Source organism: Tyto alba, unplaced genomic scaffold, assembly GCF_018691265.1.
Source record: "Tyto alba isolate M040663 unplaced genomic scaffold, T.alba_DEE_v4.0 Super-Scaffold_40, whole genome shotgun sequence".
Taxonomy (NCBI): Eukaryota; Metazoa; Chordata; class Aves; order Strigiformes; family Tytonidae; genus Tyto; species Tyto alba.
In genome coordinates this window covers 29,079,656-29,103,091 of record NW_024881316.1, presented here as the reverse complement: position 1 = coordinate 29,103,091, position 23,436 = coordinate 29,079,656, and positions in this window count along the sequence as shown.

The window sequence follows — 23,436 nt, the reverse complement described above, 5'->3', positions numbered from 1 at the left end:
AATTTGTTACTAATATATTTCTGAATTAAGAACAACCAAATAACTATTTATTTTGAATATTATTTTTATACTTAATAAAGAAATGGTAGAATACACTGTTTTTTAGTCTCTCTGTCAGAATACTTTATAATACATTTTTCAGCATCAAAATTGATACCACAGTCTGTTTTAAAGTTATACCTCTGTTTCTCTCTGAAGTGATGACAGGCCATCATGAACACTTATAACATAGACAGGATAAAGCCTATCTTCAACATGAAGACTTCTCTAACATACAGCCCTTGAATTAAAAAAAAAAAAAAAAATTACACAGATCACACAGGTATAAAAAAGAACTACAGACGTAGCTTTGTTGAATGAATTAATGTGCTTGCTTGTATCTGTTTGCTTGTTATCATCTGTATGATAAAATAAAAAGTAGCAAAATCACTTTATTATGTAATTTCATTACATTGCATTATAAAATGTCCTGTGCTAGTTTTTTAATAACGACTAATGTTGCATAATCCCTTAATTACTTTTCAGAGAACATGGTATATTTCAATTCAATAAAACCAATCATTTTGGTCCCATGCAAGGTCACAAAAGATCTAAAGAAATGATTTCAGGATAACTGAGACAGATTTTATTGAATCTGGCCCTCAGTTATATATCTATCATCATTAAGGCAATAGCAGGGTCATGGTGTTGCCTGTATAAAATCAATGGATAAAGTGAGCTCTTAGCAGCGATGGATTCTTCTCAGAGGTACGGCTAATATTTATCTGCTTCTGGTGGCATTCCAAATGTGCTAGATACTTTCCAAAGAAGAAAGACATAATTTCTGTTGTTGGACAGGTTCTTGCTGAAGTTCTGTGAAATGGGGCAGGGCCAAGGGGAGGAGGTGAAAGAAGAGGCAGCCTAGCTGAGAAACATAGTTGAGCAATCCTTGTGCCTTGGGTTGATCCAGCTGGCTTCCAGGAAGGAAAAGCGTGTTCACATGTCTAACATAAGAAACACCACAGTAAGAAATTACCCCAGAAGGGCACAGAGATGCTTATGTGAGAGCCAAAGGCACATGTTAACTAGTGGATGATTTGTCAGCAGGCAGAAAATCCAGGAAGCCTGTTGAAATCACTGGGAAGATCTCTGTCCTTGAAAATACTCAAAATTTGACTGCATGTGACCCTGAGTGACATGATCTAATGTCAAAGTTAGATCTGAGTTTGAGTCCTGCAATAGTTGGACCCGATGGCCTGAAGTGATCTCTTTGCATCTTAAATTATTGTCTGATATTGTAAAAAAGGGTAAGAGGTGTACTACACCTCTTACACCAGTGTTACACCTGGGCTGGTAGCACTGCCTCATCAACAGAATTTTTATAGATCAGGAGAAACATGGGTGATTATTCAGAGTTTATCAACATTATGAGAGGGCAGATGAAAACTACCTCACCTACAATGGCCTGAAATTCCTGTTTCATACATTCCCTCAGAAGGGAAAAGATTTAGAAACCTGCTTACCTTGAAACCTACCTCAGGAGAAGTCAGAAGGACAAACTGCTCTCAACTTAATCCTTGCATTGTCTGGCTTTGATATTTTAAGCTAGACCCTTAAAAATCAAAGTCTGAGGGTGACTTTCTCAACAGGAAATATAAGTTAATGGTCTTACTGCTCTTTTAACATGGATGTGCCCCATACACACACTTCTCACCTGATTGTACAGAAAGTCTGGGAAGAAGAGACGGGAGGCATCCCATCCTAAGTGCTTGTAGTTACATGGGAGAAAGCTGGGCCTCTTTTTTAGTTGCCTAGCACTTTGAATTCAAGGAATAAAATGTTACTTGGGCCCTTACATGCATGCAAGAGGACAGGAGCTTTGTGTGAGTGAGTGAGTGGAGCTCATGGCGACCATGACAGGAGATCCTGCTCTGAAGACAAACTATTTGTCTTTTGGAGGACACCCACAAAATCAGGTAAAAACCCACAAAGCTGTGAAGTAACCCAACACAATGAAGCGCAGGCTGATGAATGAGTTTAGAAAGGGGCAGCCTTCATAAACGTGCTTCCAAGCTCCTACCCAGCCATTTAGATACTTGCTGCCTGTTTTTTATCCACATCCCTGTGACCTTTTGCTCCTAGGTGTGGGTGCATTGAGAGGCAATGCACTCTTACTTCTCTGGATGAAGCATAACCATATATCATGCCACTGGGAGAAATTCTTTGAAATTACTTTTATTTATTCAGACTGATCTCAAAACAAGATCAGATCACTGCCCACCCATTCAGTGCTGTGGACACCTCCATTACATGCTGAAAACCACGGTGCCTACTGCAGCAGAGGTGAGGTCACTCAGCTCACACTCTTGTGCAGCAGCGTTAACACAGGGAGGCAAACATGCCAGGAGCATTACAGCTTGTGAGGTTTGTTATTGAGGAAGGGGTGGGTGCATGAGAGGAGGGGAGAGCAGCTCAGAAGATGAAGAATCCTTGCAGGGATCACCCCAGACTCAGCTTTCCTCTGCTTTGTGGTGATGAAGCACCAGACGGAGCAGCTCTGCTGACCTCAGCTGACACAACCCAGCAGCTAAGTCAAGGACTGGGTCAGGAACTGTTTGGGATGCCACAGCTTTAAGCTAATGCCCTGAATACCACCAAAAATCTTACTGGAGGGTCCAGCCAGTCTCAGAACACCAGTCTCTATGTGCTGCTGAGGTGCAGCTCTACTTGATAAGCATCCCAACAGCCTTTTGTGACAGCACGGGCTTGCAGATGGTTACAAGATGCTGGCACCATGCTGAGCACGTAGCAGAAACCTAAGCTTCAATGTGATAAAAGAAGGATGACTGTGAAGGACCACAGTGGCAGGGAAATGGGGAATGATCTCACCAAGGGCTGATGGCAAAAAAATGCATCTGCTGGATCCCAATCTGACTGCGCCAAGAGACAGCCACAGTCTGAGTTTTGAGGGACAAAGCTATTGTACTCAGGACCTGGCCGTCAATACAAATTCCTCCTGCTGCCTCTGCCCAGCCTACCTGTCCTACCACAGCTAAGTCTAGACAGCAGCCTGGGGCAGGGAATCCAGTCATACACACACAGATTGTAGCTGTCTTTAAATGACCAAAGTGTCACACCAGAAGTGGTATGGACTGTGACTCTAAAGTAGAGAAAACTGAGGCAGGTTACTGATAATACTGATCAAAAAAGGGGAAATTAACGGCTAAACTAGGTCTGTTTCCAGGCAAGCCCTATTATTACTTGGAAGCACAGAAGCACATAATAAAATAATAAAACTTTTCAAAAAATAGAGAGGAATTATAGGAAAAATATATCCATTTCTTTTATTTCCAGTCCAGTCAATGAATACATCCATCTTGCACAACCTGCTGGACTTCAGGCTAAGTGATACATCTCAAAAATCTGCATGTTACTGATCCTGTAAAATACACTGTCTGAGTTCATCTTTGAATGAGTGCCCAACCCCGTGCAAGACTCTGAGGTACGACAGGAAAAAAGATGAGTCAATTTTTTTTCTAACCTGTTTCCTCACTGGGAAAATATTCCTCTAGGTCACACAGTACTTATTTGCTCAGTAAATACTATGACAGTGAGATTTACAACCACATCATTAATAACACTGATTGACAAAGAACTTCCTCAAAACTCTTTCATCTCCAGACAAACATGATATATGTGCAAAAGAGTGCAGTTATGAATTTACAGCTGAACTCATGTGTTTGGAGCAGGGGTGGTTAGGGGAAGGGGGAGGAACATGTGAAAAACAACACCAGATCTTTTTTTTCCCCCTGTGATCAGTATTTGGGGATAACTCATATTTATTTTGAATAGTCACGTACTTATTTCATTGGTTGCTGAGGGCTCTTTTGATCTCTTAAAGGATGAACTGGGAAGGGACTTCTTTTTTGGAAAACTTGGGTGATTCTTTACACTCAGATCTGACGATGATTAATTCATTATTTTATCTGTATTGAATGAACTAGATGATAACTCTCATTGGATTTGGTTAAGGCCCATCTTAATAATTTTCCCTGTTATCTGAATGCATCCATTCCACATCTACCCTGCAGGAACTGTGAGGGCAAAAGGGAAACCTCTGTGGAGATAAATGCAGTTGCTTCAGTATTCCTTCTTATTGAAGCTATTTTGTATTTCATGAGTCTCTTCTGGTTTTGTCTCCTAATGGCTGCAGGATTTTATATTTATTGGTACCAATTATAATTGGTCTTCTTTTTAATAAAACAATTTTCCATTGTAAAATGACCTTGTGTTCAAGGAGAAAGTTTTGTGTGTCCCAGTTCACTTAGAGAAAATTTTCTCAGGAAAAGAAGAATTAACAAACCCATTTCTTCCTTCTTTTCAAATATGGGATTTAAATTTTTTTTTCCTTCATCATTTAGATTTATTTTTTAATTTTATACCACATTTAGGTGTCTTTTACCCTATATTTCATGTCACATAATTCTGACATTACCAAAATATTGACTGAATATTCCAGAACACATTTTACTTAAATTCTAAAGAAACACGGAATGCAACTGACATTTTCTGGCCATCTTTAATACTAGACTTTTTTTGCTGTTATCTGCAGCTGCTGAATGTACTAGTTACTTTTATTCTGCAGGTTTCTGCTGAATCTTTGAGTATTTCCTTATTAACCCAGTTCTGGCAAATGGATATTAGAAAAAAACATTTCCTCTAAAGACAGGACCTGGATGTTCTATATAGTCAGTGCAGAGCAGGAGCTACTTATACCTCCACAGGGAGACTTTGTGTGCCTTTCTTTGGTGCCTAGCCTGAAGAAATGCAAGATATGTGGAGATGGGTAATATCTTTTATGGGACCAACTCCAGAGGCTTTCAGAAGCCCCAGCCTCTTTCTTGATCACCTCTATAGGGAGTTTGGTTTTTATCTTTAGAGAATTGCCTCATTAGGCATGTACAGTTTAAATGCAAACTGAATTAAACAGCCAAGTCCTGGTCGGTGGCTGCAGTAAAAATCTTGAAAACTTCCTCTGAACGTGCAGAGGCACTAAAGAGAAAGGCACAAATGGCTTTAAAAATAAATCACAGGTTGCTATTAACTTCATGATTTCGAGGGTCTGGCTCCTGCTGTATGAACGTATGGGTTTGACAATGATACAAAAACTACTCAGCCAGGTGTTTGCATCTTGCTGCCTGTCTGGCATTCCTTCAGCTTTGCTTCTAGTAAAGCCTGTCCCCCACTGATGAAGCAGCTTTTCAGAAAGAGGGGCTTTTAACACACTGTAGAGGCCGTGCCGCTGTACAAACAGGCAAAGACGCCTGATGCAGCTCTGGCAGGTGGACGGGTCGTGCTGATGGTCATCTGGGACAGGGCACTTCCAGTGCTCCGGGACCTGCAGCTCATCCCCAGCTCCGTTTTTGCAGTGCTGGTGGTTGGGAGATGAGCTGCTCCGGGGCCGCAGCACCACACCTCCCTGGCAGCAGTGGGAGGGCAAGGATGTGGGTCCTCTCCCGAGCCATGGAGAGAGGTGGAGTGAAGATGCCAGCTGAGTGCATCTGGCTGACATGGAAAGCAGGAGGCTCAAGCAGGGAGCACAGGCAGCAAGGCTGCAGGAGCAGAAAGTCACTGCAATGTGGTGATGGAGACAGCCTTGGCCGGGACAAGGGCATTTGTGCCCCCTCCCACAGACATGTGATACAGCCAGAGTGGCACCTATGGCTGTGCAGAGTATTCACCTTGAGGAACAATTGTTCAAACTGCATAAGTGTTTGAGGCCCTACAGGTGTTCATTGGGATGCAAGTGCACAGAAAGAGGCAACACCAGCCCCAAAGAGCCACAGAATAAATAGTCAGGCTACATGGGACAGGGTGGAAAAGATAGGCAGGAAGGGGAACAAGAAATGTCCACAGTGATGTTTTTGGAGGCAGGGTAGAGACAAGGTGGGTGGGACCCAGATCTCCTTATTGTCTTTAGTGATGATGTTCTCTGGAAAATAAAAATGAGAGGTGATATTGAGTTAATGACTGCATCCGTACTGATCTATGTCAGAAAACCAGATGTAAGTCACCAGCATAACAGCACTGACACAGAAGAACTCCTGCGGTATTATTCTGCACAGAGATGTGTAGAGTTTGTGTACGTGAGTAGCTGCAGATTTATCAGACCTGGGTGATGACGGATGTGCCGGGTCAAGGCTGGTGCAGCCCGGACGCTGGTGGGCAGGCACAGCAGGGCATCCTGCTGCCCCTTCCCAGAGCCAGGGGCAATGTTCTGGGAAAACCACTAGATGTAGATACAGAGTTAGACTGATACTGAACCAGGAAAATGTGGTATCGTTCTCCAAGGGAAAATTACCTTTCAGTGCCGTGAGAGGGGGCAGGTGCTTCTAAGCAGAAATTAAAAACCTTTTAAGGCTTATAGTGATTTTAGGATTCATAACAATGGTAACAAGCAGTGAGTTGGTTAAGGGTCTTCTTATAATGTCTTATTTATTTGAACTTTCTTTTTTACAAAAAGCCTCCTTTGCTCTGTTGCATTATGACTAAGTGTCACCACATACCACATTATCCTCCTAACATTACCCCCGTTTACCCTCCAAATCATCCCCATCCTTGCAGCATGGTCACTGAGATTTATTTGTCAGCTCACCAGAGTAGCACTTGGGGCTCTTCATGCTGCAGGAAACAAGAGTGTGCTCTTGGGTGAGAGCGAAATATTGAGAAATAAATGGTAGGTAAATAATGGCTCTGTCCTAAGGTAATGAGGCTCTTTTTCTGAATGCAGATGAGGAATTCATCAAAAGGAGAAAGCTAATATAAACTCCTAAATGCTTAAATAAACTAAATGGTGAATGAGAAACGTTGCCTGGTTATACTCTGCCTCGGGCAGTGGGTCAGAGCTTCAGCTAATATAAATCCATCAGAGTTACATCAACGTACAGCAGCGCTGGACCAAGCCAGCAGGTCTGTTTGCATGGGGCTGGCACCATCAAGGAAAATGCCCCATAGAAAGAGCACCCTGCTTGCAGCAGCCAGGGAAAAGGAAAGAAAGGCTATTGCCAAGGGCTTGTTAGAGCCAGGTCAGGAAGGCACTCACTATTCATATTCTCCATTTATTTTCCAATGTGGCACAAAGTTAGTGTAGCAGGTTTACCCTGCAGCACTCCCCTAGTGTCTGAAGAGCAGCAGAAAAAAAAAATCTAGAGGAGAATAAAAGAAATAAAATCACTGGCCAAGTGGTAATTTTCTTGAAGATTAGAGAGTGAGCAAAGAGGAGAGTTTGCCTGCAGGCTCACGGTGCTTGAGAGAAATGGAGTGTTCAGGGAGGCTTAGAATGAAGAAAATTGGTAATTTTCAAAGGCAAACATCAGATCCAGTGGATAACAATGAGGCATAAAACCAAGATGCAATTCAAACAGAATACAGGAAATAACTATTGAAAGACGTTCCACAGTTTCCTTACCCCTGCCAACACCTGGTGTCACAGACAGGCCCATCATGCTGTGGAACACAGGCATCACAGTACCCACACCACCAGCTCAAACAGGGCCAGAAGGCAGGTTTGAGCACTGGCCCACTGATTAGCCAGGCTGTTTAACTGTTAACATGCTTCCAGGCACGGTTTTGGTGCACGCCAGCTAAAACATTCCCAAATCCTGTTTGAGCAAGGCTTGGGAGAGGCCATGTGCGAGGGACCATTCCCAGCAGACAGCATGGCTGTGATTGCATCAGGCTGGCTCCTTCTGCTCCATCCTCCAACCTCTGCCTGGGTTTTGCACACAGAAATTCCTCCACATGCCGCCACACTGCACCGCACATTTTGCAAAACCAATAATCACCTTTCTAACACAGAAAAAAAAAAATGTAGGTGAGAAAATCCTCACATTTTTCAGGCATTTTTAGCTGGGAAAAAAATCCTCCCACAGAATAATAATGATGGCACAGGGGCACAAGATGAGGTACTGAGGAGAAGCAGGTCAAGCACTGTGTAAAGTGCCCAAGCTGCCTCTCAACCTTTGGGTCAAGGACTGGTTTCCAAACCTGTTTTAATTTGCAGTATGGGCAGAGTCTTAAATTCCAATGAATAAATATGTCACTGCTCTGTAAAATCCCTGATGGAAACAAAACCATGCACATGAATAAACTGAGTTCTATGTCACAGACTAGAAAGCAAGGAAAAAGAGTCAGGATTTGGGTACCTAGGGCAAGGCTCTGCATTGCACAGGTTGGAGGGCATCATCTCTCTGAAATGAACGAGCTGCAAAAGCCAGTTGGCTTTTACACAATAAATGATTTTGGCAAGAATGATTTTCTTACCAAACAAAACTCTTGCAACACACTAAAAAGATTTTTCTTGTTTTGTGAACATGTTGAGCTGCTTAATTGTTTTTCATTCAATATTTTGACATAAATAGGCACTAAAATGTTTACAAGCTAAAATCTCAGCCTCTGATAAATCAATGGAAAAGACATTAAGAGACACCATGAGATCTTCACAAGAAAGCACAAAGAATAAAACCACAATTAATGACAATTTAATTGCAATCAGAGAATATATTTAGCTTTGAAATATTTCAAAATTTAATACTTAGCTCCTAACAGCAATGTTTCTTTTTGACCAGCTTTTCTCTGACCTGCTCTCAGGAGTTATCCACATGTTCAGTGTTTGCTGTTGCCTTTGAAGATTACAATCTCATTCAAGCAGAGACTCATCTTCTTGCATGTTTGCAAAGCACTTGCACAACTTTGAATGTCACTGAAGTTGGAAGGAACAGACCCATCAACGCAAAGATCATGCAGAAGATATAAAAGAAAAAAAAATCAGCCTTCAAACTGCATGTGAGTGAAAATACATGTTTCCAAAAAGGAAAGAGAAAGATAAAGAATATGATCCCAGATCCACATAGCGATACAACCTAGTGTCTCGTCAAGCTCCGGGCCAGCTGTGAGGAGAAATACACAGACACATTATGTCTATGTCTATACTCATGTGGCAGCAGTATGCGTGTACAGCCCTGAGTTCTCCTTCCTCTGCTTAGTGTGGGCACACAACAGCAAGGAGGTTGGCCAGGCTGGATCTGCAGGATCACCAAGGGGTCCTCAAATGACTAACATTACCTAGAGCCCCCGCTGTTGTGTTTTCCTTGCTCTTGCTGCCTGGGCCAAGTCATTTAAGTCACAACACCGTGTGAGCTTTACTCACTGAAAAAAAAAAAAAAAAAAAAAGTCTTTCCCTGTTATAGTGTACTTACTGCAGGAGGTTTTGACCTATATTTGAATTTTAAGGGGTGGCTAAGGAAAGGACGTTCACATACACAGAAACTACATCTAAGGCATTTGTGAAGCTGTACCTTTCCTGAAATATTTCAGGGGTCCAAAAGTGAGAAAGGTTAAAACCACTGGGAATAGGGTACATTTATATGGTTCAGTGTTCTGTCATGTAAAGCTGTTAAAGAAGAAGCCCTAAGCCATATTAACGTCATACTTCACTTGGATTAATACACCCTGTATCTCACAGGGGCTTGAAGGCAATTTGGGTGTCTTGGTGCACTGCTGTAATCTGCTGGGCAGACATATGCTATTATTTAAATGGGGAAGGGTTGGAGGAAAGGAGCTATGTGATTTACTCAAGATCAGAAAAATACCTGTGGTGGAGCCAGTCTCCCAAGCAGCATCCCAATGACCCATGCACTCACACCCCATCCTCCCTGTGCGTCTGTGTAACATGCAGAGGGAGGAGGAGAGGGGTCAGCAAAGCACCCAGAGAGGCTGCAGAATACATTGATACCTGCTCTGAAAATTACACAATAGACGGTGGAAAACAACGCTTATAGTTTGGTGGCAACCTCCTCAGCGCACTGAACCCCTTCACAGACATCATCCCCAGCCTGACCTTTTAAACCTGGTAGTAGGACAGCTCAGTTCATTACTTCATGTTGCTAATGAGCTCCAACACATACAGATCCCTCAGTATGTGCTGGGGAAAAGGTCGTACCCTTCCTGATCATTTGCCAGACATGCCGATGTCTTATCTGCTACTCACAGCAGAAGGCATCCAAATGTCATTAAAACATGTCCTTACAACCCACAGAAGACTGTTTAATAGAGCCGTTCACAGGGGCAGAAGGAGCTTTTAGACACTGCCAGGTGAGAAACTGAAACAGCACGAGTTAGCAGGAGACAAATTTAAACTTGTGGCATGAGATGCACAGAATGGGACATAGTTTCTGGGTTTACTGAGACAAAAAGGACAGATAAAAGGGATAAAATTAATGGCTTCAGCAGAAAATATGGAGCAGAAGACCAGAAGTCCCTTGGTTGGGGCCACTGGGGCAGGGATGCTTGCAGCTGGTGGGTGCTGCATTCCACAACCCCTGACTCAGGGCAAGGACCCAGGATTAAAACAAGTTTATTGAGGTGAGGGTATGGATTAAACCTCCTTCTACACTTACACAACAGGACTGACTACATTTTAATTGAAGAGGTTTTTTATTAGCTAAGCAGCTGCCAGAGCCACTGCCCCCATTGCTGCCGTTGCCTCCATCATGTCCGGGTGTCACAGCACCCTGTGCTTGGGCTGCTGCTCCTGCCCCACCAGTGGGACCAGCCTCACCCGTGCCCCACGGCACTCCCTAATTCACAGCATGGTCCCCACTGGAGCCCAGTGGCCACAGGAGAGTCACGGTGCTGGGAGCAAGTGGGAAGAGCTGATGCCTTTCACTGTGCTGGGCACAAACATGATGTGTGGGGTGAGCTGTAGCAAAACCACCAAGCTGCTGGCAGCCACCTGAATGCCATGAGGTGCCTCCTCACCCTGTGCCGTGGGACACCCACCTGCACCTTTTCACTGCCTCACATTTCAGATAAACAATTTCTAGCTTGCTTCCTCTGCCGCCACACCACAGCCTTCTCACGCCAGGAGCTTCATTTCTACATGCAATGAGATTTGACCGTGCATTTATACTCCCAAGTTCAGTAAGCTGAAGGAACCACCTATCTTTGGGCTAAAGTTTGCAGTTTTTTTTCTTTTGTGGAAATTTCACAGTGTTCTTCTGAGTGTGGGTGCCTTTCAAAAGCATGAACTCTTGAGTGCAAAGGACTGGATTATATCCACTGTAACCTGACGTTGCTAAGTGCAGTTGACCTCCTCCACTCACTCCACTTTCAAAACACACATCCTGTTACTCGGTATTAAAATTTTTTTTGGCACGCAGTGTATAACATACATGGTATATACATAAAAAAAACCAAACAAACAAAAAAAAAAAACAAACAAAAAAAAAAAAACCCACACACATTCAGCTTTTCCTGGAGAGGTTTCACATGTAATGAGACTGTCACACGTCAGTTATTTAAAACAAACGCAACAAACAAGCACCAAGGTGGAAGAAAAATGACTCGACACAGGACATCACCACTTTGTGACTGAAACCTGTAGCTCTTGCAGAAGTTTTAGCGCTGGTATGGAGGAGATGCCATTTCAGCCTCCTTCCAGTGTGTCCATGCACAGACAGCCAGAGCCCTGCAGCCCTCCCATGAGCGCTGAGACCTTCCCTCCCCACCTCCACCTCTGCCTCTGGTTCCTCTTCTTCTTCCCTGACATGTACCCTCCTTGCTTTTTTTCACGCTGCTGTTACTTTTCACCCTTCCCTGCCTGACCTGTGCCTCCATGATGTACTGACCTGCTTGGCACCTGCTTTCTCGATTCCTGATGCATTCAGCGGAGGGAAGAACAATGGTTGGGAAAACCCTAAAAAAGGGAGAGGAGCGACTGTGGACCGACTGCTACGGGAACTGGCAGAAGTCATCAGATCTCACAAGCTGCCTCTGCCAACTTAATGGGATCTTTGAATCAAACACAGACAGGACCTCCAAGGATCCTGTTTGTGGGTGAGACTCTACATGCATGTTAAAGATGTTGTTTTGTCAAGTCATAGAGTATCCTGAGTGATGCTAACAGACATCAGTTCTGGAGAATGGGGACCGGGGTCCTGAAGCCTGACACTGCTTGCCATTAGTTACTGAGGTGGTGGGAACCACCAGGAATTGCCACCACTGTAAAAAATACCACCAGAACAAACAACCCCCCCTGAATTGTTGCTCACCTTGCTCAGAAGAGTTCAGAACACACTGGTGGATATAAAGAGAAAATAAATAAGATTTTAAATTGGAGTTATCATGCCAAAAACTCTGCCTGACGTACTGTTTCATGTTTGTGTATTTTCCTTTGGATGAATGTGACCATACGCTCCTTAAAATGTTCCTGCCTATAATGAAACCGTAATATGCAGTACAGCATGTTGAAGATGTATTGAAGATATTTACTACATTCTCCTTATGTAGATGGTGTTTGTTTAACCATCTTCATTCACAATAATTTACTGTTGCTATTGCTATTCTTTTTAGAACCAATTAAAAGTTGTTCTGTACTTCTTTACCAAGATATTTTTAAGCCACTCAATGCTTAATACAAGTTTGTAACCTACAGGCTCAAGTCTTGTGGAGGCTCGTGCACATGAATAATTCATAAAGTAAGGAACAGTGGCTATTAACATAAGTAAAACTACTCAAAAAAGAAAAGTAGCTCACGCTTGAATTCTTTGCAGGAATTGACCTTAATTTGCTCTTCAGATCTAGACTGCCCTATTAGGAAGCTTTCTTGTCTGTTTTTTATTTATTTTATATAGGTAGGAAACATGGATTAAAAAGGTCTCCAAACTCTACAAATTATCTAAGTTAGACTGAACTTTTATGAAGGTTGTAACACTGTGAACAGCAGCATAAAGCAAAGGGTTCCTCTACCTCCCTCATTGCCCCAACATTTAATAGTTTCTGTATGAAGGCGAGGAGGCAGATGAGATGATTCAAATGACATTAGTGTTTACAAAACAGTTCTGTGAAGCCTTAAAAGCAGGTACTGGTGTCAGTGGGTCTCAGCTGTCACTCCGTGTATTTGCATTTGTAAAAAGCAAATCCCTGATAGGTAATTGTTGCATTACTTGATTTTCCTTAAACAGAGAGAAAGCAGAGAAAGTTTTAAAGAGCAATGAAATTGAACTCAGCTGTAGCATTCACAAAGTGCCATACATTCATCTTGCTGTTAAAAACTGCAGGGAAAAATCTGATAAGAGCAAAGTTCTCCCTGCCTACAAAGTAAACAGTGAAATACAAACTGGATTACTTATCATATCAGGAACATGTCACTTTTTTTCAGGGTGTTCAGCTTGATTATGAGTTGTAGCCATTTTATTCCAGAAAACCTCCACCAATTTCATTGGATTCAAATTGTAGTAGAAGTAATGGTGAGGTGATGTAGCCTCAGGTCCCTTTTACTTGCTATGTGGTAGACAAATGTAGAAAAAGGATGGCTCTTACCATCAGAAGTTAAAAATTTGCCAGTTGTGACTTGCACATTTTTGAGAAAAATCAGAATAAAAAAAAAATTTGAAACCTTTTTCTTTTTTGATTCACCTAACATCCTCTTTCCATGTGAGGTGGCTGTAGCACCAGAGAGAAAGACTCGCTGCAGTTACTGGCTGCATCATGAACACTCACTTCACTCTTTTGGAGCTGGCAATTCATTAGCAGCCAGTTTATCAACTCTGCCTTACCACAGGCTTGTAAACCCTCTGAAATTTCCTTATCTCCTCCCCTTAAGACAACATAATTTTTTTCTACAGAAGAAACAGGACATGGGATCCTAGGGATGAAAAGTGAATTTTGGACTTTGATCAATGTCTTTGATGCAGTTTAATATATTTAATGGATTAAGATGCATTTCCACACTTCCACCCCAAAACTCCCTTAGTTTCAGATAGGGAAGAGTATTCCTTGTTATCCTCTCTGAGTTGCTCCTCAGCTGAGGACACGTTTCCAATACAGAAGGTGCAAAGTTTCCCAACTCCCAACTCTCCTTAGCTCCATGCATGCCTGATTTTGTGTCTTCACCTGGGCTGTGTGGATGAAGCAGTAAAGCAGTATCTGTGTCACCTCCTTCAGATTAACAAACCCAAACTTGTTTGTTTTTTTGTTTTTTTTTGTTTTTTTCTCTGTTATCTCAGGAAACATTTGTAAACATTGCAGGACAAAGGAATGTAGCCTGGGTTTTGTCCATACCTTATCGAGATGCCCTGGCCACTAAGCTCTTGCAGTGGCTCCCAGGTCACTGGGTGTCTTGCATCCCCAGCCATGCGGCGGTCCTGCTCAGCAGGATGGGCGGAGGTCCTGTTTCATGTCAACGTCTTCAATTTATGGAAGTGTCATTTCCTCCACAAGGCTTAGCAGGCCGTACCCACTGCAAACATCCAGTAGACTCTGCTAAATGAACCTTTATTTTCTTATAATAAAATCTTGAGTAAGGGTTTAGGAAAACAAGTTTGGAAAAACAGTTAAAAGAAAACCTAAACAATTTACACAGAGATAAGATTCTCTTAACATATTCCAAGGTACCTCAGCCAAACCACTACTCTTCAGATGTTGATGGGTCTGGATAAATGAGGAAGCAGCTATCCAGTGTCACCGGGCTCTCTCATTGCCATTTCAGTTCTTTGGGACTTTTTTCTTCTTCCATAGTACCAGCCTGGCTTGATTCAAAGTAAAGGCACCATTGGTGATGCCTGCTTCCATCAGGTTTTTTTCTTCAATTCACATGGCCTGATAATAATTATTCTTCTGAGGCTAATAGACATTGTGCTTGTGTTCCGCACAATCTGTAGTGCTGTCTCAGGTTTTGGTAGAGATACTCAATATCTTTTTTCAGTATTGTTAGGAGGATATAAAAGTAAAATATAGCCCTGGTGCATTTCTGAGTGAAGCTAACCGGTATCATTTGGAGCTTGGATCATACCAACCCTCAGAATCTGAATCCCAGTGGGATGAAGGTGCCCATAGAGAAACCCTGATTCAATCACATATGGTCTCCCTGCTTCATAAGCAGTGGTCCTAGGTGGCTATGTACTCAGAGTTCTTTTATCATGCTCTAAAAATGCATCCTCAACATCCAGTTTAGCTAGTTGGAAACGTATTGCTGGAGCTGGATAGGTCTGATGGTTAAGGAGGAGCAGAGCTTGCAGTCACTAACTTAGAGGTCCCTGGGACCTTGCTATCAGCTTCCTCTGTGCTTTTCTAGTGCAAAGCTGACCTTATGAAACATCCCTCTCTCTTCGTGCTCTTCGTGCTATGCTCCCTTGTATTTCAATCAGCACGGCTGCATGACAAGGAACTAGTGGGGCAGCCTTGTAAAGCATGAACCATCCGAGCGCGTAGATACTTTGAATAAACAAACTGCAAGGAGAGAAACAAATCCTGGCTGACTTCCTGCATCTCCTGATGAAAGGGGTATGTCCTGGCAGCCTGTGCGTCTCACAGCTCCAGAGGGATTAGCGTGGTATTTACCTGCTCCTTCCCAGGCTGGGTAAACCCTTGACCTTGCTAATGTGTACATAAGTTTTTGGCAGTTGCCTTAGCACAGCAGGAACCTTCTCTACTCTCTCGTTGTTTGTAACCTTTGAGGACTAACTAGTCAAGTTTTCTGGCAGCATTAAAAATGCAGCTTATTTCAAATTAACTTCCAGGACCAAGTTGGATATTCCTCCATCAGCAAGCTTGAGCTTTCTTTTGAGTGGAGGAAAGAACTTTTCTACTGACAGAGAGCAGGGAACTGGCTGGCTTTTGGGAAGCTTCATGAAAAGAGGAGCAGGAAGATGGCACCGCTGTGCCTGTACCTACACAAGAGGAGTAGGGAAACACTTCCCTCTCCTGTGGGACTCTGTTCAGGTACTAGTTCACTAATATTTCATGCATGGTATTTAATACTTGTCTTCTGGTAGTGACTAATGATCCATTGTGTTCCTGGGACCTTTGTGTAAAGTGATATTTAGCCACAATAAAAGCAAGATGCTGCCAAGAACATTGCCAAGGGTTTGCAGAACAAGGTTGGGAAAGTATCACAGCTAGAATAAAAGTGCACCTACAGCACCAGGCAATGCACCGTGTATGTCACAACAAGGGCCCATAGCACTGATGCCTGCATAATCCTTTTTCTTCTTAATGTTAACTTCATTATGCCCATCTTCCTTCATATACTTGAATAAGCATATATTAAATAGGATTTATATGGGTTAAGTAGCAGAACTAATACCAGCTGATGTGATGGTTCAGCAGTGAGTCATGTACCATGGTTGAATGCCTTCCCCTAGTTCACACCACCAACAGTGTCCCAGGGTATGGGTAGCATATTTGCTAAGTGAAAGCAGGTAGCAGCCTGGAGAGCCCTCCAGGATTTTGTGGTGCTCCCTTCCCTCACTGTGGGATGTGACCAGTGCTTCCCACACAGGTGCTGACATGTCCAGTGTCAGAAAATTAAAACCAAGGAATGAATTAGGCCTTTGCTACCATTTTCACAGTCTCTGAAATGCTGATCATAAAAAATGAATGCAAAAAAAGTAAATAATAAAAAATCTCCATCTGCTATTCCCTGTAAATGGCACTGTTGTTTAAATAAAGGCAAGGCTGAAAGAGGAAACAGAGCATTGCCAGTGGTGATAGCCCATATTTTTAATGGCTCTGATTATCTGGGTCTTATTTTGGCTTGGCACTGTTGGTATAACTTCTCAAACACTAGCATCAGCACTTAAATTTATCAGGCTCTGAGGTCTATCTGTTGAGATAAATTCAGCCTACCCAAAGTGGCAACATTAACAGCACTGATGGAGTCTCAAATAGAATTGGCAACTCCTTTGCAATGCTAAATAAAGTAACAACAGAAAATTCACACCGTGGCTGCTCATTCTCTATGCAAACAATCTGAATTCCCATGGGCCCTTTTGCAGGTCCTAAAAGGTTTGATGAATGGGAAACAGCAAGAGGTGTCCCTTTTCTGTCACATCTAAAAGTCATGTCTTGGTTTAACTCCTCGCTACACCTTCATTCCCATTAAAAATTCTGGTATTATTTTTCTTAATTTGGGAGGGGACAAAAAGGAAGGGGAACAGAGATTAGAACTGTTCCTGTTCCCAGTCTCTGATTTACCTCCTTACATCATGGCTGCTTCTTGCCTGGGTTTGCACATGGGAGTTAAAAACCTAAATGAGTAGGAAGCCAGATACTGGTTATTCTGTGACTTGTCCAGAGGTACAAGCTGAGATGAAGAGACCTTTCTAGGTATTGCTCAATGTCCTCGGTGAGTTGGAGGATAAAACCTCTGGCCCTTTTTTATTTTTCAGGTTATACTTTTACTCAAAGGCTTTTATGTTTGTTTATCATATTGGAAATGGATATAAAGAAACTGTATGCTACAAAACAGGAAGAAGAGACACATTATATTCACACAGGTAAAAGGAGAAGCAGGATTTCCCCTTCTACTCTGGATTCCTAGAGTTCTACCTTTCTTCAAGGAATTGCCCATCCTAGCCTACTTTAAGCATTGTATGCATATCAATATGCAGTCCACCTCACCTGGAATAACCATAGATTTCCTATAAATACTTTATCAAGAAGCAAGCACCCAAACTGCCCAAACCACCTTTTCACAAGCTGTCTTATCACTGCCTGGGGCCTTGATACCTAAAGAAATGAACTATTTATATGACACAATGATTTTGCAAAAGCTGGTTAGCAAGTTGTCACCATATAAATCTGGATTCATATTCTTATAGCTGGTTTAATAACACTGCTCTGGCTTAAAACAGGAACTGATCATACTATTTTCTATAGTACTTGATTAAATTAGTTTCTTTTCTTGTTTGTGAGACATTCACAAAGGACTTCTGTTTCGTCTCAGTCTGACTTTTGTCTAGGTGCCAGATAACTTACACAAACTAACCTGTTCGTGAACTGTTCATTTAGACTGGCAAACTAAGCTGCATGGCCTGGCTCCAAACTGCTGATTGGAAACTTCTCATACAGGTCTCCTGTGACAATTAACAAATAGCACGCTGAGGTTCATGTGCATACTCACAGACAATGACCAGTATCTTGTTTCATGACTGCAGAGTGAGCTTGCTGCTTGGCCCTTCCAGTACTATGTAGGTAGTGCCAGTGTGACCGCTGTGAAAGTACAGCTTGTACTTGCCAAAACTGATTTTATAGCTAAATTCTACAGCTCACTCTAAAATAAAGTACAAGTGCACAACCTGTCTGTCTTTTCCAACTTCGTTTTTTATGTAATTTTTTTTGAACTGAAGGTTCATATCGTCTCAGAGACAATAGTGAAGAATCATTTCTGGTATAGTCAGGGTTAGAAAACTCATTTACTAGCAGATATTTATACCTTGGCTGGCTTTAATGAAGTGGCATGTCAAAACAATAAATATTGAAAGCTAGCACAAGGACTGATGGTAGAAGAAAGTTTTTTCATTAGAGACCATCAAAAAGCATTTGTAGAAAAAGGACTCCTCTTGAACTCTACAGAAGTCTGTGTGTGAGGTCTGCATGTGACTATGAATTTTAATTTATGAACTAAAGGCAGAAGATTGGTAGAGGCTCTTGGAGACCCTTGTTATTGATCAGAAAGAAGAAAAAAAGGAAGGAAGGAAAGTAAGGATATACTAATGGATAATGTTACAGCAGAAGCAGAACTGGGAGAAGCAATGATTCTTGTAAAAGTCATCAAATAGAAGGTATGGTTAATGAGATTCCATGTAGGAGACTAAAAGATACTGGTGAGAAAAAAATGAGAAATTGATGTACAAGAAGTTCATGGAGTCCAGACAAGAAAATCTGGGAATTGGAAGTACCGTGCAGAATGCAAAAGTAAATACTGTAGGAAAAACCAAAACGCAGTCAAAGAGCAATCAAGATTTGATCTCTGGTGTTGAAGCATTTATCTAATGAGAAAAGAGAAATAAATGGCAGACTGCAGTAATCTCTTCAGTACTGGTGATGGTATAGAAAAAGATTCCTTAAGATTACTAGAAAAGATATTAACAATACAGGAAGATAAATACTATAAAAGACAATATCTTTAAGGAAGGTTTTCAGTTCCCACAAATCAATTAGAGATGAAGATCAGGTATCTGGTTTGCTAGCCAACAAATTTTTTCATCAGTTTGCAACTGAAAGACAAATTCCTGAACAAAGAAGGGATTTGTATCTGGTCTTGTTAGAACATGACGCTATTGTAAAAGTGCTGGCCACAGAAGGTAGTCCTGTTTCACATGGGGTTAAATTAACTGGAATGATCAACAAAAAGACCCCATATTAGAGATTTTCCAGTTTCAGAAAGGGAATCTCTAGAATACAGGAAGACCTAATGAGTGAAGCCACTGGCACTGAGGAGTTTGTGAAATTGAATGAGACTTGGATGTTAAAGAGACAAAAAAAATCGCTACTCAGAGATTCATACCAAGAAAAGGAGAAAAAGGTAAAGAAGGGTCCTAAAATTGTTTAGGTAAATAACCATGTAAAAATTATGTTGGGAGTAGTTAAAAAAACTAGGCACAAGGAAAAGAGCTTTTCCTACATTCAAAGCTCAGCGATCAACTCTAAAAGCTAAATTTGTAGCTCTATATAGGTACCTTTGAAATTCATTGTGATCTTTAGTGCATTTACTGGATATCTCGTTATTCTCTTTTCCTGGATGACAGAAAATGTTGCTGGGTGATTAAATACATTTTAGACTCCTTTTCATCTTACAACACTTATTCAAAGTGTTTGAGATGTTTTTGTAGCTTCACTTCATCTCTTTCATCTCATAGATCTTGGACAGAGCTCACACCCACTACCAGAGATGATACTAGAGCATACTTTGGTTTATAGCTTGTCCCAGCTGTCTATAACAAAATATTGTAGCCTTCACCTGCCAAATGGCAGGAGGGCAACCAGTTGAAAAGGTGTAGAACCCAACCCAGCCACGAGTCCAGGTGGGACAAACTGGAACCCTCCACATTCCCTTTAACTCTTTTATCATCTTTGATCTGTTTCTGCCTTCTGGCTTTGCTATGTAATAAGGCTCCTACTGTCTTTATATATTACAGGTTTCTCCTTTCTTTCAACACTGCCCTGAAATTATTGAACAAAAGGATCACAGTAGCAATTTACACAAAGGGTGGAAGTGCAAGCTATAGTCTCCATTTTCTTTCATTTTCAACCATTGTTCAATAATTCATGTATACTCAAGATTCCAAATTACTTTCAAGTTCTATGACTAATAGGGTGTGGAACTGTAATCGACTTACATGAATGTTTCATGACTTCCTTTGCAGTGAATTTGGAGGTCTCTCAAAACTTTGATTCCTTAGCATTTTGACAAGGATACAGTAGCTGAGCTGAAATTTTACTTGAATTTAGCATGTAAATTCTGTCCATCCGCAAAAGGAAAAAGATTGTATTGTCATCTCACTTATTACCTTCCACTTATAAGGAGAGCTTCAGAGGCATTTGGCTAGGCTCCCAGTGCAAAGAAGGGCAAAATATAGCATGTGAAACATCACTTATTAAAATATAACATTCATTACAATGGATATAGTCACTAGGAAGGGCTAATGTGCTCAGAGATACATGTTGGTCTTGATTTATAGATATTAACTCATGTACTGATATTTAGACAGAATAAGTATTAAGTAGACAAGGAACAGTATAAAAAAAAAAAAAAACACCCACCAAGTCTCAATGAAAAAAAGGGAAAGAAATGTGATTTATTAATATTTTATTCTCTGCCATTAGGGCTGCAAGATTGGAAATCCATCCCTCGGGTTTTATCAAAAAGCCCTACCACTTTTCTATTGTACCATCTTAAAAATGTACATCCTTTCCAGTGTTTTATTTCCCTCCTGTTCTCTGCTCATTCCTAGTACTGCCATCCTCCTGCTTCCAAAGCTAGTGTGGCTCTCCCTCTCCCAGAAAGACCCTCCTCTGAAATCCTTCCACTATATTATCCCTTTGCTGACCTGTACATACCCACAGCACCATTAGCCCAGCTCTCTAACTGGGTCAGGTACCTTGTAACTATTACCAAAGGCCTATGGTTGCCAGAGTTTAAGTTCTGTACATCTGCAAAGCCCTATATGCATATACACAGTCTACATTCACCCTTCACCAGCTAATGCACAACCTCCCACATTGCTCCAGCCTCTGACGACTCCTGCCCTTACCCATGAAAACAAACACCCCAAAAGTCAGCAGCCCATGCAATGTCTTATCTCATGGAGTTTTATGACGACTAGCCACAACAGGTCTGCATGTGAATGGCATTTCCCCAGAATTGTTGCAATGAAAGGCAAATCCGGGGGCCCAGGATATGCAGTCCAGTTCCCAGAAGAGATTGCCTAAGGAAGGGAGGGAATCGCTGGTGTCATTTTTTTTTTAAGAACAGGTTGGACAAATAACTAACAGGAGTGGCAAAGGCAGAGATAAATAAACCTGCCTTTGGGCAGAGGGAGGGATTTGAAGACATGGTACACTCCCTTTCTCCTCTGCTTTCTATCATTTGTCTAGGTACACTGATTTTTGGCACTTTTCCTAAGGCTTTCTTCCATGCCCACACTAATTTGGATGACGGACCAGCAGAGAGGTGCTGGAACAGGAATTGGGTTGTGCAGGGCATGTTTTCTCCTTCAGTATTGCCTCACTGTTTGACCTTGAGCTTCTCACATCCTGCTGTGATAGCCAAGACTGTGCATCTGCAATTAGAGCTCATGGTAATTTATCTACTTCATAGTGGTAAGATTTTGGATGACACTCAATATGCAAAAAACTCGTGTTTTTTTGTTAAAAGACTGATCATGTGAAATAAGAAGACAGTAGTTTCTAACTTATGTGAAGAATTACTGCAGTAAAATGTGAAGAACAGTCACAGAAATGTATGCTCACACTGTGTAAAATCAATCTGGTCTTTGTAGTTCTTTTCATATTTTCTAACAGACACACCATTATCTCATCCCACACGTTTTACTTGTATTGAAGTAACCTACAAAAAACCTTCCTGAAATTGTGGAGAGACTCATAAGCAGTAGTGAACAACTGCCATTTTAATTAAATTCAACTTGATTTGCAGCTAGTGTCTCTGAAAAGCAAACTCAGAAAGCCTGGGTAGGAATGAGTTTATTAGAATGAGATGATTTCTGGGTTGGGGTCCTGGCCCTGCTCTCCCATCCTGTGCTGCCTCTTTCCCAAGTGAGCCCCCAGTGACTGCGACACCTCCTCCTTCAGCAGCCACTCATTTAGTCTGAATTCCTGAGTATCCAGAATATGCAGAACAAGAAATCTCAATAGTGCAGTATCATTTTAAAGTGATTGACTTTTCCACATATTTCTCATGATAAGGACTAAAATATCTTTGAAAGTAATACAATTCCATGTGGAGAGAAAAATGTTACCTTTTTCCACAAAAGAAAATTTTTGAAGAACTAGGAGGAATAAAAAAACATGTATAAATCACTTTCAGATGAAAATGCAGCCTTGGAAAATGCAGGGCTAGCAATCAGTAAGCAGAAATGTAAATTCAATAAACACGTCTGTGTGTACAATCTGATAAAGAAGAACTGCTGTAACGTGGCTGTAAACAACAAGATTGTGCTTCAGGCTGAGTTAAAGGCAGAAACAACTTATTTGCATTACTTTTTTACTCTACAACCAAACATAACCGTTCTATATTCACAAAATTTCAGCCTAACTGGCTGAAATATATGTAGCAGTCTCACAAACTCTACAAGGAGAAATGTGGTTGTACGGATTGTAGAAAACTGGATTTTGCCCAAGTATTTTCCTTTATGAATCCTCTCCTAAATGGATTAATCCCTCCCAACATCCCCTACCCCCCCCCAGCCGACTGCTGCCTTCTGGACCACCGCTGACCTCCAACCCCTCTTTCCCCTCTCCCCGCTCTGCACTGGGAAGGACCTCAATCAAACAGTTCAGAAACAGCAGAATATGGGGGTTTCCAAGTGGAAAGTGAAAAATATGTGAACATCTGCTGCGACAGGAGCTCTTAGTCCCCCTGAGGTCTTCACCCATTTCCATCCATTCACATTAGCTGAGGACCTGTCCCAGGCTGTCTGCAAGCAAGCTCCTACCAAAGTAGGATTAAAATGTATATTTATATTGTAGTGTCATGTTATAAAGTTGAAACTTGGCTTGATTACTTTTGCAGAGCCAAATTGATTCATGTGTAAGTACTCCAGACTCAACATCCTCTCCCAGCAGGGCTGGACAGAGGGCATTACCTTTTACTGTGTCACTTTTCATTTCTCAAAGAGATATTAAGTGGGAAAGAAAATCTTGACAAGTAGCACAAACACCATTCACCCCAAAGTCCATTATTTAAAGTAAGTACCTTTTACTGTTGATCAGTAGCTCCAGCACCCAGTGTTAGCAAGGCTGAAAGTCAGATGTGGAGTTTATCTGTTTTATCAGCTGCATTTGGTCACTCCAACCACATAAGAATTCATGCTATAAAAAGACATGTGATAAAAGCAAAGGGTGAATGTGGAACAGAGAGCTGACACAAGCCTCCGG